This window comes from Phaseolus vulgaris, chromosome 4, assembly GCF_000499845.2.
Source record: "Phaseolus vulgaris cultivar G19833 chromosome 4, P. vulgaris v2.0, whole genome shotgun sequence".
NCBI classification, from domain to species: Eukaryota; Viridiplantae; Streptophyta; class Magnoliopsida; order Fabales; family Fabaceae; genus Phaseolus; species Phaseolus vulgaris.
In genome coordinates, this window is record NC_023756.2 from 34,885,063 (window position 1) to 34,902,220 (window position 17,158).

General features: G+C 46.8%; 1 pseudogene; it reads right to left on the reverse strand.

Annotated features, from left to right (window-relative positions):
- The window catches only part of LOC137838731 (putative pectate lyase 2), a 28,336-nt pseudogene extending 11,856 nt beyond the window's left edge, over positions 1 to 16,480 (reverse strand).
- Between the last annotated feature and the right edge of the window lie 678 nt (positions 16,481 to 17,158).

Genomic DNA, 17,158 nt, shown 5'->3' on the forward strand with positions numbered 1-17,158 from the left:
GTGAGATGAGCCTCAGGATCCTCCACGCCGGTAAAAACAGCCTTAACCGGAACCACGCTCGCGTGAATGGGCGTGTCCGTGATCGCCTGAATAAAAGGCATGGGAAAAACACGAGGTGGCGACGATGGCGCAACCTCTTCCGCGGCGGAACGCCCTTGCTGCTCCTGAAGAGCTTGACGCAGCTCCTCAGTCATCTTGCTGAGCTCCTCGTTTCTGGCGCGAGAGGCGACCAGGTCCTCATGCATCCTCGCCTGCTCTACGCGCGAGGCTTCCACAGTTGCCTGCAACACACGCATCATCTCCGCCATCTGCGCCATGGTCATGGCAGCGGCACCTTCAACAGCGGCAGGAGCCACGGGCGCAACCGGACTTGAGCGATTGCTTCTCATTTTTCTCATGAACTTCGGCAAATCACAGGAATACAGCAAACAACACTTCAACCACGATCGAATCAGCGATCAATCGGAGAAAACTCAAGAAACTGCGCAAGAACTCAAGAACACCGCAAACCTTCGAAGAAAACTACATCGGGCGACTTCATCTTCAACCTGGCGATCGCCTATTCTGGTAATCTGGAAATCGGAACACGCCAACTTAACAACTGGCGACTACACGTGCCCCCCGACTTCCTTCCCTTCTGCCAACCTGGCGCCTTGTCAACACGCCTATACCGTAGCAGGATGCCACGTCATCACACCCGACCACCAGGGCGGTACACATACAAATTAGAAACTTTTGAAACCTCTACCGCCCTGGAAGTCGGAAGTGATGACGTGGCACCAAGCCACAGAGTAGGCGTGTGGGTAAGGCGCCAGAGTGGCGGTGGGGAAGGAAGTCGGGTGGTTCGTGTAATCGCCAGTTATTTGGCGTGCTCCGATCTTCAGTATGCCAGGCGATCGCCCAGATGTAGACTCAGGCGATCTAGTGATTGGAGATCGCCAGAGCAAGCACATCGCCAGAGATGAACGTGGTGCAGATTATGAAGGCGGCCGGCGAGACCACAGGGAAGGTGTATGAAGGCACCCTAACTCGCCAGTTCCAGTAGAGATCGCACTCCCAGGTTAGCTATGTACTGGGCAGCACCATGCATAAATAACTTAGCCAAAAAGAGAGTCAGAAGCAGCGCCCAAGTCAAGGAGGCTCCAGATGATGGCACGTGTACAGTTGGATGCGAGCCACGTGTCCAAGTCTGTAACTGCCAGGAGAGAGAAGGTAACCAGGTATATAAGAGTTCTCAACGAACTTTCTGAGGTACGCACGTTCAGAATACATTCTTTACGCTTGCGAGTTATAGAGCTTACTGTGAGAGAGGATTTGCACGGTTCTTGTTCTCTTAGTATTTGGTGATTCGGTCACTGACTTGGGCGTTGGAGTGTGATCGGCCGCAGCGGCGCCGCTCTGTTTCTTTGCAGGTTCTTGAGGTGAATCTCGAAGAGGAACGGAGGTGTGAAGCGATGCACACGTCGATCCTTTGACGAGGCAGTTTCCAGCGTTCTGATGAACAGGCAGGATCATCAGGCGCCCACCGTGGGGCCGTGTAAAACTTGCTCCCATCCACAGCGTGAGTTCTTGGAGGTTTTCGAAGTTTTCTGCGTGGTTGTGTGCTGGTGCAACCATCGTTCGCTGTTTGCTTGAGATTCGTTCGGTGAATTTGCGTTTTACACTGTTCGTTTGGGTTTTTGATCGGTGGAGTGAGGTTTTTTCTGCTGTTTTCGCGCGATTTGTTCGGTGGAGTTGAGTTCTTTCGCTCGTTTGGTTGTCCGTGGGAAGAGCAGTGGTTTCTGGTGGACTTGCAAGTTTCTTTGAAGGTTTGCGGTGTTCTTGAGTTTTCTCGTGGAGTTTCGCACAGTTTTTCCGATTGATCGCTGACTCAATCGTAGCTAAAGTAAGTGTTGTTCGCTGCATTCTGTGATTCGCTGAGTTTCATGAGAAAAATGAGAAGCAATCGCTCAAGTCAAGTTGCGCCCGTCGCTGCTGAAGGCGCCGCTGCCATGACCATGGCGCAGATGGCAGAGATGATGCGTTCGTTGCAGGCAACTGTGGAAGCCTCACGCATAGAGCAGGCGAGAATGCATGAGGACCTGGTCGCCTCTCGCGCCAGGAATGAGGAGCTCAGCAAGGTGACTGAGGAGCTGCGTCAAGCTCTTCAGGAGCAGCAAGGGCGTTCTTCTACTGAAGAGGTGGCACCGTCATCGCCACCTCGCGTTTTCCCTATGCCTTTTGTTCAGGTGATTACTGACACACCTATTCCTACGAGCGTGGTCCCTGTCAAGGCTGTCTTTACCGGCGTGGAGGATCCAGAGGCTCATCTAACCACGTTCCATACACAGATGATGTTGTCGGGAGGGTCAGACGCCGTGTATTGCAAGATGTTTGTGAGCACGCTCCAGGGAACAGCGTTGGAGTGGTTTGTGAGCCTACCTAACGGTCACATAACCAATTTTCAGCAGTTCTCGAAGGTTTTCGTCGAGCAATACATCGTGAACAAGGCACCGCCCAGGGTGTCTTATGATTTGTTTGATATAAGGCAGTACCAGGGAGAGTCCCTCAGAGACTACCTGAATCGCTTTGGAGCGCAGATGGTCAGATCGCCGGCTAAAGATGAAGAAATGCTGGTCTATGCATTCAAGAAGGGCGTGCTGCCAGGACCATTCTACGAGGCCTTGATCAGGGCTCACCCTGCAACGTTTGCTGAGGTCAGGCGACTTGCGGTGGCTCACATCGCCGACGAGAGTGAGGTCGCCGAGAAGAGAGGGAGCGTGGCTCCCGCTAGGCCACGCGCCCAGACCAGGATCCAGCCGCAAAGGGTACTGGAGACAGCGGCGGCGGCCAGGAAGGACCAGAGGGCTCGCCATCCTTATGATAGGAGGAACAAGGGGAGGGGCCAGGGACGCCAGCAGCCAGCACGCCGGGAATACAATCGCCCGCCTAAGCACAAGTTTGTTATGGGATTGGCGGACCTGATCGCCATTCCCAATATATCTGCTAGGTTGAAAGCGCCTGAGAAGGTGGGCGACAAGGTGCTGGGACCAAAGCCAGACGCCTGGTGTGAGTTTCACCAGGGCTTTGGCCACACTTTGGACTTGTGTTTGTCCTTAGCGTATCAGCTCGATGATCTGGTTAAGAGCGGGTTCCTAAATGACTATCTGCTGGATAGGAGGACGGGGGGAGCGTCGAGTTCCCAGCCAGCAGGTGGAGAAGCCCAGCAACACGAGATGCCTATCCACGGGGAAATCCACACCATTGCAGGAGGCTTCTCAGGTGGTGGATGCACCGCATCGCAGAGGAAGAAGTACGCGCGGTCGGTGATGACAGTGGATATGTTTGAAGATCACTCGCCGGAGGTAGACATTACGTTCACCAAGCAGGATCTTCGGGACGTTGTGCCCCATGACAACGATCCCATAGTCATTTCGTTGGTTACGGCGGGAAGGAAGGTCCACAGAGTTCTGGTGGAGCAGGGAAGTTCGGCAGACGTGATGTTCTGGCCGACTTTCACGCAGCTGGAGTTGCCCCTTGACCAGCTAAGGCCCTATGGAGGGTGCCTGTATGGGTTCGCTGGTGACCAGGTGGAGGTCAGGGGGTATATTGAGTTGAGAACCACGTTTACAGATGAGGCTGGTTCGAGGATGGAGAAAATCAAGTACCTCATCGTAAACGCTCATTCAGCATACAACATCCTGTTGGGAAGGCCCACGCTTAACAGGATAAGCGCCATTCCGTCGACTCGGCACATGAAAGTGAAGTTGCCGTCTATGGAGGGGGTGGTGATCACGATCAAGTCAGATCAGAAAGAAGCGAAAAAGTGCTATGAGAATAGCCTGAAAAACAAGAGATCAGTGAGTTATGTAACAACCACCCCACCTCCCGGTGTGAAGCCCAGATCGACGGTAGCGGAAGAGACCGTCGGAAGGGACGTGGAGATGGTGGACGCTGAGCTAGTGGAGGGAAACGCTGGTCTGGAGGAGGAAGAGGCGCGGAATCGCCCTGAGGAAGCGAGAGAGCAGGGAATCGCCAGGGCGGTGATCGCCCGAGAATCCAGGCCAAAACCTGTTGAGCAGTGGCTCGAGAAAGAGATCGAGGGAAAGATCTTCAAGCTAGGAAGATATCTGGAGGTCGAGCTCCAGGACCAGATCGCCAAGGTGATTGAGCGGCATCTGGACGCGTTTGCACGGTCCGCCTCGGACATGCCCGGGATTGATCCCGACTTCTTGTGCCATCATCTGGCGATGGACAACTTGGTGAGACCAGTGCGACAAAGAAGAAGAAAGTTCAACGAGGAGAGGAGGCAGGCGATTAGAGATGAAACACAGAAGCTCCTTCCTGCAGGCCACATCAAGGAAGTCCAGTACCCTGAATGGCTGGCGAATGTCGTGCTGGTGAAGAAGAGTAACGGGAAATGGCGCATGTGCGTCGATTTCACCGACCTGAACAAAGCTTGCCCAAAGGATTCGTATCCTTTACCAAGTATAGACGCCCTGGTTGACAGTGCTGCAGGGTGTAAGTTGCTGAGTTTCCTGGATGCCTTCTCGGGGTATAATCAGATCAAGATGCATCCCATGGATGAAGAGAAGACAGCCTTCATGACGGAGAGGTTGTGCTATTGCTACAAGGTGATGCCGTTTGGGCTGAAGAACGCGGGGGCCACGTACCAGAGGCTGATAGATCGAGTACTGGCACCAATGCTGGGAAGGAACGTGCAAGCGTACGTCGATGACATGGTCGTGACCTCGCCGGAAAAGAGCAAGCACGTTGCCGACTTGGAGGAATTGTTCACGACGATCGCCAAGTTCAGATTGAAGCTGAATCCAGAGAAATGTATTTTCGGCGTGGAAGCTGGGAAGTTTTTGGGTTTCCTCTTGACTGAAAGAGGCATAGAGGCCAACCCTGATAAGTGTGCCGCCATCTTGGCGATGAGGAGCCCAGCTACGTGAAGGAGGTTCAACAGCTAACAGGTCGGATGGCAGCCCTGTCCCGCTTCGTGTCCGCTAGCGGAGAGAAGGGCCATCCCTATTTTCAGTGCCTGAGGCGCAACAATAAGTTTGTTTGGACGAAAGAGTGCGAGGAAGCTTTCGTCAAGCTGAAGGAGTATCTGGCGAGCCCTCTCAGGTTGTATTTTGCTGTAACTGAGAGAGCGGTGAGTGCGGTGCTCGCCTAGGATCAATGTCAGGCTCAGAAGCCTATTTATTTTGTGAGCAAGGTGTTGCAGGGCCCCGAAACGAGATATCAGGCCCTGGAGAAGGCTGCGCTGGCTTTGGTATTTTCGGCGAGGAGGTTGCGCCACTACTTCCATAGCTTCACAATACTGGTGATGACTGACCTGCCCATCCAGAAGGTCTTGAAGAAGCCTGACGTTGCAGTAGAATTGTAAGAGTTTGATATCAAATATGAGCCCCGAGGCCCGATTAAGGGGCAAATCTTTGCAGATTTCGTGGTCGAGCTCTCATCTGAGGCAACGCGAGTTGAAGGGGACAATTTCCATTGGGTACTTTCGGTGGATGGATCGTCGAACCAGCAGGGCAGCGGTGCTGGAGTCATATTGGAAGGACAAAACGGCGTGCTGATCGAACAATCTCTGAGGTTTGCCTTCAAAGCCAGTAACAATCAAGCAGAATATGAGGCGCTGATCGCCGGGATTTTGCTGGCTAGAGAGATGGGAGCCAGGGTGCTGATGGCGAAGAGTGACTCGCTGCTAGTCACAGGGCAAGTAACAGGCGAGTTCCAGGCTAAAGATCCGCAAATGGCGGCCTATCTGGAATATGTGCAGGAGTTGAAAAGTTCCTTTGCCTCCTTTGAAGTAGTGCATGTGCCCAGAGAGCAGAATGCCCGAGCTGACTTGCTAGCTAAGCTCGCCAGTTCAGGCAAGGGGTGTAGGCAGAGGACGGTGATTCAAGAAACTCTAAAGACGCCGAGAGCATTTGTGGCAGATCACCTGGTCCTTCAGATAAGCAAGTCGACGGAGAAAGCAGCGAGAAGCCATAAGTCCCTGACGCAAGAAACTCTGAGATCGCCGAGAATTAGAGCATGTCGGGGAGAGAAGGTGAACGTGATGCAGGTCTGCGCTACCCATGAGCCAGACACTTGGATAACACAGTACAAGCGTTGCCTGACAGATGGCCTTCTCCCGCTGGATCCGACTGAGGCTAGGAAGGTAAAGAAGAATTCTAGCAAGTACACCCTGATTGATGGCGATCTGTACAGGTTTGGGTTCACTCACCCGCTCTTGGAATGTATACATGGCGAGAAGTGCACAAGAATCATGGCGGAGCTCCACGAAGGTATATGCGGAAGCCACGTCGGGGGTCGAGCTCTGGCCGCGAGGACTCTCCGTGCAGGATACTACTGGCCATCGATGAGAGAAGATTGCAAGAAGTATGCCCAATGTTGCAAACAATGCCAACAGCACGCCGATTGGCATAAGGCGCCTCCCGGGAGTTGAAGTCGATCTATAGCCCTTGGCCGTTTCATACCTGGGGAATCGACATCCTGGGACCTTTCCCGCTGGCGATCAGTCAGATGAAGTACTTGGTGGTGGCGATTGAATATTTCACCAAGTGGATCGAAGCAGAACTAGTGGCCCAGATCACCGCACACAAGATCGAAGGTTTCGTGTGGAAGAACATCGTGTGCCGGTTTGGAGTGCCTAAACGCCTGGTGTCGGACAATGGGACTCAGTTTGCAAGCCACCTGTTGAAGAAGCTTTGCGAAGGGGTGGGAATTCAACAAGTGTTTGCATCCGTCGAGCACCCTCAGACAAATGGCCAGGTGGAGTCAGCTAATCGGGTGTTGTTGAGAGGTTTGAAGAGAAGGCTAGAAAAAGCCAAGGGAAGCTGGGCTGAGGAGGTGCCCTGTATAGTCTGGGCATACCATACCACCGAGCAGTCAGGAACCCATGAGACCCCGTTCAGCTTAGTCTATGGGTGTGGTGCGATGATTCCAGTAGAGATTCAGGAGAGCTCGCCGAGATTCCAGAACTTTGTAGAGGAAGACTCGAATGAAGAGAGAAGGTTGAACCTGGATCTACTGGATGAGGTTAGAGAGGAAGCGAGATTGAAGGCTGAGGCGGTGAAGAGGAGGATTGAACGAAGATATAACTCGAAGGTGATGCCAAGGCAGTTTAGAGAAGGCGACCTGGTGATGAGGAAGGCCCACCAGTACGAGATGGAGAATAAACTATCGCCCAAGTGGACTGGACCGTTCAGAATAACCGAGGCGCTCGGGAACGGCGCCTACCGCTTAGAGACGCTGGAAGGAGGGGCGATTCCTCGCACTTGGAACGCCACGCACTTGAAGTTGTATTACAGTTGAGAACTTTGTAAGTAAAGACAAACACAAAAGTTATATTACAATGTCTCTGATAAAACAGTTTGAAGGGGGCACTCTTTTTTCCCTAAGGAGGGTTTTTAATGAGGCCACCCAATAAAGAAGAGTTTTCGAAGTACAAGGCGTTTTCAGATTGCATGCTTGCTGTTTTCCAAAAAGTTTTGAAGAAAGACCTTGTCACTCATACGTGTTTAAGGCAAATAAAGATATATTGTATGCTTCTTAAAAAAGTTGTAAGTCCTCATCGTCTTTCGGCGATTGGAGGCATCAGTTAAAGTTTTTAAGTCCTCATCGTTTCTCGGCGATTGGAGGCGCCAGTTAAAGTTTTAAGTCCTCATCGTTTTTCGGCGGTTGGAGGCATCAGTTAAAGTTTTTAAGTCCTCATCGTTTTTCGGCGATTGGAGGCATCAGTTAAAGTTTTTTAAGTCCTCATCGTTTTTCGGCGATCGGAGGCACCAGTGAAAAGACCTCAACGCCCGCGCGCGTTCCGAGGCAGGTAAAAGACCTCCTCGCCGTCGAGCGAGTGTAGGCGAGAAAGAGTGAAAGTCCTCAGTGTTTCTGGGGGCGAGAAGATGTAACCCCTGGGGCAATGTAGAGGCAAGTGAAAGTCCTCAGTGTTTCTGGGGGCGAGAAGATGTAACCCCTGGGGCAATGTAGAGGCAAGTAAAAGTCCTCTGTGTTTCTGGAGGCGAGAAGATGTAACCCCTGGGGCAATGTAGAGGCACGATTCAAAGTCCTTCTCGCCTATGAGCGAGTTCAGGCGAGTAAAAGACCTTCTCGCCTATGAGCGAGTTCAAGCAAGATAAAATCCTTCTCGTCTCGAACGAGTTCAGGTACGGTGTAGAGGGTGGAAGAAGTTCTGAGGGTGGCTAAGGTAGGTTCGAAGAGAACGCCTAGCCACCCGGTCTCTTGCTCTGAAGCACAAGGGGGTAGAGAAGGATCCGAAAGGCGCCTCTACCCCCAGATCAAAGAACAATGGCCAAGGCGTGAAGCCAGAAAGAAGCTGATCGCCAAGAGTTTCTGGCAACCAGGAAAAGTTCAAACAGTGGCGAAAAAGTTAAAAGACCCGTTTTGATGGAGCAGATCGGGTGAAGCAGTGTTTAAGCCAGTAGCTGAGTCAAAGTTTGTTGCTTGAGGAATATTTTTCGATAAGGTTAATTGCCTTAAGTTTACGAATTGTTAAAGTGATTGTTGCTTAGGGCTGAAGTGATTCGAAGCAGTTAAGTCAAAGGTCGTGCCTACAGTTTTCCTAAGTCATTTCTTTGGAATTAAACAAACAAGGAAAGTTGAAGCAATTAAAGAAGTTATAAGAGGAAGAACGTAGACCTTTGTCATTAACAGTTAATATCAGTTCAAAACATATATACGAAAAGGCATAAAGTCTGTTGCAAGCTGTATACAAGGGAAAGTATAAAAGCAATGGATGGATTAAATTGATCAGTCTTCGGCGGGCACCACTTTTCCATCCACCACTTCATTATTCAGTGACACCATGCTGAGATCCAGGTCGGGGAACAAGCAGGCAAATTGTTCCCATGCAGCTTCGAATCCAGCAGCCAGAATTTGAGCAGAGTTCAGCTTGAGTTCTTCAATCTGCTTCTGAAGTTCCTCAATCCGCTTCTTGAGATCTTCAGTTTGCTCTTTCAGCTCCTTATTCTGTTGCTCCAGCTCTTCAACCTGCTTCTTGAGTTGTTCATTGGTCTCTTGAGCCTGGAGAAGGTCTTCAGCAACCTTCTTGGATTCCGCTTGCACTTGGGCCAATTCAGCAGCTACCTTTCCCTTCTCTTCGTTGGCCTCGGCGAGATCAGCTATGGCGTCGTCCCTTGCCTTTTCCACCTGCCCAAGGAGGGTCTCTCGCTCGGCTGACCTTTTCTCCAATTTCTGCACCTTGACGGCGTCGGCCTTTATGAGAGCCTCCAGGTCAGCCACCCTGACGCGGTAAGGCACAATCTTGCTCTCTAGTTCGATCTTTTCTTGAGCAAGTTGTTGCACTTTGTGGCGGAGATCAGTGGCCTCTTTGCGCGCCAACCTGAGCTCGGTGCTCATTGCGTCCTCCACTCGGGAGTGTTCAATCTCCACGAGCGTCAAGTTGAAGGACAACTTCTCCACCTCAACCTTCATGGTGTTGTTCTCTGTCTTGAGGTTGAAGAGGTCGTCCTGGAGCTTCCTGGTGGAGCTCTGCACCACCCTAGTTATGATGGCGGGAATGTCTTCCGCTATCGTCTTCAGCTTAGCGGACAAAGGCTCCCACATCCTCGTGACCTCGAGAGGGAGGTTTGCTGCTTGGAGAGGCGCTGATGGGGCCTGTTGTTGGTTTCCGTCGCCACCCTCTTTAGTTGGTTCTTCAGTGGGTGCTTCTGCTCGTAGTGGCGACGTCGGGGACTCGGTGATTAGAATCGGAGAGGTGTGGGCAACCTCATCCCCGATTGGAGCGGCATTTGCAGCTGAGGCGTTAGAGGTAGGACCCCCTCCAGCTGATACATATGGCGTGGAGGCGCTTGGGGGGTCCTCCAAGAAATTGTCTTCGGCGGCCTCGACCGCGGGCGGCGCAGTTGCCAACGGAATGGCTTGGACTGGGGAGGCGGGAGCTGGTGGAGATGGCACTGTTGGAGGTGGGGCAGGCGTGGATGGTGGCGTTGAGATTGGAAGAGGGGGTGGGGCAGGTGCTGAAGAAGGTCCCACCCTCTTCCTCTTTGTAACGAGGCCATCTTCGGTGACCTCGTCATCTTCTTCTTCCTCCTCGTGGATGACTTGAGGAGCTTTCCTCTTAGGCCTTTTAAGAACAAGTTTCTTACGTTGGGCGGCGGGCTGGACGTCGGAGGGAGCTGGGCCCTTAGGTGGCGATCGACCCTGGGCTACGGCGATCTCCACCACCGAATTCGGCACTGTTTGAGAGCCCGTCGCCAGCCCGTGGGTGCGGGCGAGCGCCCTCAATTCAGCAAGCATACCCTTGCCCAACATGTTATCTGCATGGAACGAAAATGCATGGGTTAACTCAAGGAGAAAATAAGTGCATAAGGCAGTATGCAGCAAAGCAGATGATCGGTGCGGGAAAAATAAAACCAAAGTCTTGCGCGTAACGCACAAAACGCCCAGAAACAGTTAAATAGAAGCAGTATTAAAACAACAGTTTAAATGTTCTAACCTATTCGAATTTCGAGTTGGTCCTCGTAGAATTCGAAGCAGATCAGGGTGGTGGTAAGGAAAGTGATGTTGGCATCCGCGACCCTTTTCCAGAAAAGGCAGAGATCTCGGTCCAACGCTCCCATGCTGTCAGGACTTCTGGGTCTCCTGAAGCAGCTCTTGGACTCTTTCTTCCCTTTGTCCACCCAGTACAAGGGGAAGCCGTCGAGTAGGGAGGCGTCCTTGTCGTTAGGGCGCACTTGGACGAATTTCCCTTTCCAATCTTTATAGGATTGCTGGAAGATAGCAAAGATTGACCTCCCAGCAATCCCATTCAAGCTAACCCACAGGCGGTCTCCTGGGTGCTTGGCTTCGAAGAGAAACAAAAATACGTCCACGGATGCGGGCAGCCCCAGGTGGTCGCACATCACTTGGAATGCTCGCACGAACGCCCAGCTGTTGGGGTGAAGCTGGGCGGCGGCAATGTTGAGCTCGGTGAGGAGCTCCCTTTCGAAACGGGTGAAGGGGAACTTCAGTTTCACCTTCTTGAATAGTGTTGTGTAGACGAAGCAGAAGGGCCCGTCAGCACTCACCTTGTCATCAGCACAAACGGGCAGATCGGGGGGGCAAGGTAGCACTATCATTTTCTCATCGTGTTCCTTATGAAATGTTTGGTTAGGCTCATCCCCCTTTGTCAGCCGCAAAACTGCTCCAGCAGTGTTCACGGAAGATGTCTCCCTCAAAAGGGTCGAGTTGGCCCAGGGATACAGGGTTTTGAAGTCTGGCAAGGGAACGGGGGCTCCTCCGGCGATAGGTGGAGTCGCCTGGGCCAGGTTAGGGCGGGAAGACGCAGGCCTCTCAGCCTGGGAAGATGAAGCGCCACGAACTCGTGGTGGGTCGTGTGCTTGTGAAGGGGGGTTTCGTGATGAAGGAGGAGGATTCGGGGTGATCTTTGAGCGAGTCATTCTCGAAGCTGCAAAGGAAGAAGAAAAGGAGAAACGATCAGGGTTCGCAAAGGCTGACTCGATCATGGAAGGAAGGTGAAAAACGAACGAACGTAGGTTCGTTGCGATGATTGACGAAGCCCTAAGTTACGTAGAAGGAGAAATGGAAAAACAACCCACAACGTATGCACCAGGCAGTTACAGGATGATGCGAATCGGTTAAAATGCAAGAAAAACCAGCGGAAGAAGGAAAGTAGGTACCTTTTGATGATCAGGAAGACGATGAAGGATGATGGTGATTCAGAATGTTGAAGAGCGCTGAGAGAGTTTTTGCAGGAGAAGGTGAGAGCGTTTGAAGATACGAAGAAAGGTGATGGAACAGTGGAGTGAAAATAGGTTTAAGGGTTTTTTCGAAATGGGTTTGGGAAGCGCAAACGGTAACTGAAGGTAACCGTTGATGAAGCCACGTGTCGAGCGATGAGCGAGGGGTTTGGTAGAGCGTCAGAGAAGCAGAAGGTACAACCGCTTGGAATTCTGCGTCAGTGCCACGTAGACCGGTGTTGACGTGACTCTTCTAGTCTTTTCGCTGGACGAGTCTTCGCTTAAGACTGGGGGGCTTGTGTACCGCCCTGGAAGTCGGAAGTGATGACGTGGCACCAAGCCACAGAGTAGGCGTGTGGGTAAGGCGCCAGAGTGGCGGTGGGGAAGGAAGTCGGGTGGTTCGTGTAATCGCCAGTTATTTGGCGTGCTCCGATCTTCAGTATGCCAGGCGATCGCCCAGATGTAGACTCAGGGGATCTAGTGATTGGAGATCGCCAGAGCAAGCACATCGCCAGAGATGAAGGTGGTGCAGATTATGAAGGCGGCCGGCGAGACCACAGGGAAGGTGTATGAAGGCACCCTAACTCGCCAGTTCCAGTAGAGATCGCACTCCCAGGTTAGCTATGTACTGGGCAGCACCATGCATAAATAACTTAGCCAAAAAGAGAGTCAGAAGCAACGCCCAAGTCAAGGAGGCTCCAGATGATGGCACGTGTACAGTTGGATGCGAGCCACGTGTCCAAGTCTGTAACTGCCAGGAGAGAGAAAGTAACCAGGTTTATAAGAGTTCTCAACGAACTTTCTGAGGTACGCACGTTCAGAATACATTCTTTACGCTTGCGAGTTATAGAGCTTACTGTGAGAGAGGATTTGCACGGTTCTTGTTCTCTTAGTATTTGGTGATTCGGTCACTGACTTGGGCGTTGGAGTGCGATCGGCCGCTCTGTTTCTTTGCAGGTTCTTGAGGTGGATCTCGAAGAGGAACGGAGGTGTGAAGCGATGCACACGTCGATCCTTTGACGAGGCAGTTTCCAGCGTTCTGATCAACAGGCAGGATCAAAACCAATTTTTTAATGTTTAATTATTAAGAACACAAGTTTAACTAGTAGAAAGTAGAGTGATTACTTTAAAGATCATTAAGCATGCATTATCAACGATGTGGATGTTAACACCTCGACCATCGATGGTGGTAAAACTACTAATAAGAAGGGGTTTCTGTAGTTTAATGTGCATGTCCTTTTGAAATGTGATCCACACTTTACCTTGAATAATAGAAGTTCCATACCTCAAGCACTACAAAAAAACTTGTATATAGTGGCAGTTATAATATAACAGTTATTAAAAACCGTCAGAATTAGCGGTATAATACGACAGTTTCGTAAGTGTCATAATTTTCTTTCGAAATGTGACATATAAAACCACCATTATTTTCATTCGAAATAAAATTTCTCCTGCCTTTCATCCCTCCATAACTAATGTTTTTTTTTCGTATTTCCCTTTTCAATCTTTGAAAATTTTTACCTTACCCTCAGTGTCACCTTGCCCTCTGAACCATTCTCACCGCCTGCCTTCTCACCGCGTTCTTCCAGGTTTTGGGCTTTGCGAGTTGTCATCGGAAGTAATGGAAGATGCCAAGAAACCTCTGAAGTCTGACAACCTGTCGTGTAAGGTGGTTGATTTGGCTGCGGGAGAGGCACGCAATCTCATTCTTACTGGTGAGTAAACCAATTCCATTTTTTATGAAAGGAAATTGAAATCTCAAATTTCATTTTTTGGTGTGAAGTGTTGAGTTTAGGGTTGAATTATTTGTTCCAATTTGCGTGTGCAATGTAACCAAACCCATAATTGGGAGTGAGAACTTTCCCCAAACCATCGATTCAGATTTAGATTCTGTTCCAATCAAGCATTTTCCGCATAGAAACAAGGTTCCGAATGAGCCTCTAAAACCCTCTGTTATGCAGATGCAACGCATAGTCAGCGCTGGAAGCTTCAGAGACACCGAACCCCTTCTTCTACCGTAGGTTCCTCTCTTCTCTCAATCTTAGCCAAATAGTGTTTGACTTGCTCTTGAAAACGTGATTGATTTTGATAAACAGAGGTTCCGACATGTGAAAGGTGATGGACTTGTTCCTGGGGCAAGCCATAGAAGGGAGAGTGCAGAAGAAGATGAGGGAGACGGGAGAGTGGGTTGTCGCTAATGCCGAGGCCAAAATCACTTCTTCCAGTACCTTCTCCTTTCACCAACTCCAATCTAATTTCTAATTTAACGCTAATAATCTTAACGTCATTTTTCTCTTCTTCTGTTGCAGGAAAAGAATCTGTCAGTTTATGGTTCAATGGATGCTTCCAATTTGGATAACATTGTTCTTAATAGCTTATGGAGCCATCAAATTACCATTCACCAACGTCTTTCTTGACGATCTCTTCCTGTGATATATCATTTGGGTAATTGAAGTTTAATATTTAATATTTCAAATCCTTTGGCTTTTTGGTTAATGTTTAAACAAATGTCTTGTTTCAATAATTTAATGATAGCAATAAGTTAAACTCTTGGAATCAATTGATCATTTCTTTGATTCAATGATGCATTCTTTTCGTTTCTTCTGCACTAGATTTTGGTATGGCAGGTGAGTTCAAATAAGAATTACGTGATGGATTCATGGAAGCTTGTTTACATCTTGTAAACCGTGATTTTGATGCATTGGCTAAGGACTTTGTCACTCTTGGGTATTTATATTTATTTATGTTCTCTTGCAGTTATTAGAGTGACTATTGTTATTGAAATAAGATATCACTGCATGTAAATTTTATAGGCTTCTTCCAGCAACTGCAGACAAAGAAGCTGTTACAAAGGCTTTGGTAGGTTTTTACTTTATTGTGTTTAGTTGAATTTTAAACAGTTGTGGTTATGTTGCAGGTAGTGTTCCTCATTTTTAGAGATTATAATTGTTAATTTTGTCGCTTCTTGATAGGGGTCTTCCAAACTGTTGTTGCCAAAGGAGTTAGTAATATCATCTTTGGAGATCTTGTAGAAAACTTAGGAACCACCATGTAAGCTCTTTGCTAATGGTTGATGCATTAGATATACAATTGTTGAACCTACAATATATTGGAAATTTCTTTTTTGTATGGTAAGAAAAAAATGGATTTCCTTGTGATATCACTGTACACATGTTCTATTACTATAATTGTGAAGGTGGATAATGTTTCAAACTTATGTTTTATTATTATTTTTGTTAGACTGATTTTAGCATTTTTTTTACCGTAAAAATAATCTTTATGTAACTTAGTTTCGGGTGTTTCTTCTTCCATTCCCAATAATCTTTTGTAGGTCCAGGGTATAATGCAAATTATTGCAATGCTAATGCTGATATGCTGGAAATCCTTACCTTGGAATTTATGGCATGAACCCAATAAGTTTTTTTGCCTCTCAAATGTGTTTTAAGTCTCAAATTTGTTTCAGCTTTACTTTTGGGTGGACTATCATTGTTTCCCTTGTATTTACAGTGCTACATTTCTAGCAATCATGGTGCATAACTTTTTCATATTTGATATAGTTCATCCATCTGTATAATTCCTTGCATATCTGCCTATATAATTCCCTGCACCAATATAATTCCCTGCATATCTGTCTTTATTATAGTATTGTTTTCATTTATTTTTTAAAAATTGAAAATTAACTTTAAATATATTTTTATTTATTCTAGGCACCAGACGTTGGAAGTGATGTTCCATCACCAAACCAAAATATTATAGGATCAAGTGGAGGCAGCCAAGCAAATTAGGACTTGTAACATGTTCAAATATGAAACAATTGATATTTTGACAATTTAATGTTATCATTTTGATTTACTTGTAGTCTTGATCACTTTGACATTATCAACTTTTTTCTCTCAATGAATGAATGAAGTAATTTTTTTATTATGGATATGTTTCAATTATTCAATTATTAATATTTATCAAGTTTAATTATATCATGAAATTAATTTGTGTTATGATTTAATTATATTATGAAGTTTTAATTATATTATGAAATTAAATTGTGTTATGAAATTTATTTATAATATAAAGTTTAATTATAACATAAAATTAAATAATATTATGAAATTAAATTATAAAACAGAATTGAATAAATTATTAGAACTATTAAAAATAAAATTAAATATTTAATACTCGTATTATGACAGTTATAATGGTTATTATAAATGTTAATTATGAAAATGTGGTGGTTAAATATTATAATTGTATAAAACAGATTATAAAAAAGTGGTGGTTAAATTTTATTTATTCAGAATTAAAATTACGTCAGTTAAAAACGCCACTACTTACGTATATTATGGCGCGAGAATCTTCTTCAATGAATGTAAATTGCGACAGTTATAACTGACACTACTTACATATAAAAACCGCCACTACTTACACTATGTTTAAAGTGGCGGGTGTTGAGGCGGGTAGTGTAAAACTACCACATTAAACTTTGTGGCGGCCAGTTCTATGGCGGTTTTCCAAACCGCCACAAGCGTATATTGTGGTGGTTATAAACGTCAGTTTATACGAAAATAACCGCCACAATATACATTTTTTTTTGTAGTGAAGGTGTTGGGTTTGGGATTTATAGGATCATCACTAGAGTCAGTAACTTTATAAAGAATAAGGTCATTACCAATGTTGTTTATCATCTTGCTAGCATAACCCACAGAACATGTGGCTAACTGAGATCGGTGTCTCCTCCACTCAGGATTTTGTCTCCAACATCGATCAACATTCATTTTCAAACCATTTATCTTTGATTTCTTTGCAAAAATAGGGCTTGAAAGGAAAAAGAAAATAAAAAAAAGAGTCAAAAATAGTTGTTGAGGTTCAAGTCCATAATGAAGAATAGTTGTTCTTATGGAAATTGAAGAGAAGATAGATAGATGAAAGAGAGAACGATGATTTTCTAATATATTTTTTCATATAAATTATGGTAGAAGGAAATGATTATATATAAGCAAAACATGCTATTAGAAGTTGTTCTACAAGCTATGAGAGGGGATGGTTCCTTAACAAAAAAGCTATAAATAGAAATAAGTGAGTAGAAATGTTTAAATAGTTCTAAATTTTAACCTCTCGCCTAAATGTATGCATTGAGTACAAAAGCTAAATTATAAATTTCAATATATTTTAATATTATAACTTTCCATGAATGAAATTTAATTTAAAACTTATTAAACAATAATTTAAAATTAATATCACGTTCTATTGGTATGAATATCATTAATATCATCAATGGATATTGTCATGGGCATTAACTACTTATTTAGTGCCAAATAAAATACACTTTTGTTGCACAACTTTTGTTTCATGTTTTGTTTGAGCTCATTTCAATTTGATAAAGAATATTGATATTAATTAGATATATGTATGAGTATGGCTAATTATATATATATATATATATATATATATAA